The following is a 1,946-nucleotide window of genomic DNA, read 5'->3' as shown; positions in this document are numbered from 1 at the left end:
TTCCCTGCTTATATGAGACTATTCAAATTACAAATATGTTTAGTTAAATTAAACTTTTTTAGTTTCCTGCTCTACACAGAAGTTAATCATCAAGTAATTTCCATACAGTATGATTGTGAAATACTAATGGACATGAACGTAAGTATGATTTTTTGGTAGCTACCTTTCAATACACATTTCAACCCTAACTTTGGTGAATTCTACAAATATATTTGACTTTTTAAAATATCCTGACAAAAAAAAGTGTCAAAATATAAAGACTGTTTTTGTTATTCAGTATCTCAAAGTCAGGTTTTTACACTGAGTAATAAAACCTGACCACTTCTTTCTTGTAGTTACAATAAATAGCATTCCTGTGCCTCTTTCAAGCATGTGAACAGACAGGAGCTTGGAAATTGATCCTATAGCTTTTGAACAGGTCAGGCAGAAGGGGTCCAATTATCAAACTTTTGGAGATGTGTTTAACAATAACACATTGTGTTTATGCATTCACTGGGATTATTCATCTGCACCTTGAATTATAATTACAAATTTATTATGGGAACCTAAGCACCAAATAAAATTTCAACTGTCCGCTATTTCCCTCTCCCTGCTAAAATCTATTGTTTTTGAGACCATGTTTGGGAGGTTTCCTGGGTTATTGCTGCTGCTATATCCTCCTTAGGCTCAGTGAAACTGTGGAAGTCTACATATTGACTCCATGCCAGATCTTTTGATCATCTAAGAACTTAGCAAGTAGGGCAACTTATGACTTAAAGGGATACCACATTATGAATGTCTCCAATTGTGCAGCAGAAGGATTCAATGCACATTATTACAATGTTCCTAGCTGTTTTTAATACAGCATACACCAAAACCAAACCTAAAAGCATCACAGAGGATCCTTCAGTAAATTAAGAAATTACATACCTATTGTCTCATGCTTGAAAATCTTCAAAAAGGAAATAACGTTAGAACATAAAAATGAAACACTTTTGCAAATTATGGTATTTCTTCAACAAAGCCAATAATCCAAATTCCTTCTGGTTATACAACGCTAGGTCTTGTAAAACATAATAAATGGATACAGTAACACAATTCTGTAAACTGCCTTGTGGGACTGCAAAGTTTTAAAAATCACACCGTTATATCTTCCAATATTTAATTAATAGGACAGCAAATTCGTTGTGCACTTGAATTTATCAAAATATAATTACCATTTCATTTTTAAAGTAATTTAGTGAATTGGTAGGCCTTTAAACTATAAGCTAGGCATGCAGAACGGGTCAAATGGAAGAAGATTTAGAAATCTAAAAAGCAACTTCTTTTATTCATTCATGTTTTGAGGGTGTCGCTAAACAAGTCAACACTTCTTGCACATCCATGGCTGCCCTGAGAGGCTGGTGGTGAGCTTCCTTCTCGAATTGCTGCAGCCCATTTGGTCTAGGTACACCTACAATGTTGGCAGTGAGGGAATTCAAGGATTTTGACCCTGTGACATTTCAAGGAATGGCAATAGATTTCCAAGTCAGAACAGTAATTGGATTGGAGGGGAAATTGCAGGTACTGGTGTTCCTATGTATCTGCTGCCCTTATCTTTTCGGATGATAGTGGTCAGGGGTTTCGAAGGTGCTGTCTGAAGAGCCTTGCTGAACTTCTGCAGTGCATCTTAGAGATGATATGCACTACTGTACTGAGCACAATGATGGGGGAGTGAAAATTTGTGGTTGTGGTGCCAATGAAGCAGGCTGTTTTTACTGGATGGTATTAAGCTTCTTTTTTGGTATTTGAAGCTGCACTCATCCAGGCAAAAACGATTAAAAAATTAGGAGTAGAATTAGGTCATTCAACCCATCACGTCTGCTCCACCATTCGATCATGGCTGATATGTTTCTCAACCTCAATCTCCTGCCTTCTCCCCATAACCTTTGAACTCCTTACTAATCAAGAACCTAAATATTCCTGTC

Source organism: Chiloscyllium plagiosum, unplaced genomic scaffold (assembly GCF_037043375.1).
Source record: "Chiloscyllium plagiosum isolate Xiang-an unplaced genomic scaffold, Cpla_swu_hap1 HiC_scaffold_1, whole genome shotgun sequence".
NCBI lineage: Eukaryota > Metazoa > Chordata > Chondrichthyes > Orectolobiformes > Hemiscylliidae > Chiloscyllium > Chiloscyllium plagiosum.
This window is presented reverse-complemented; position numbering follows the sequence as displayed.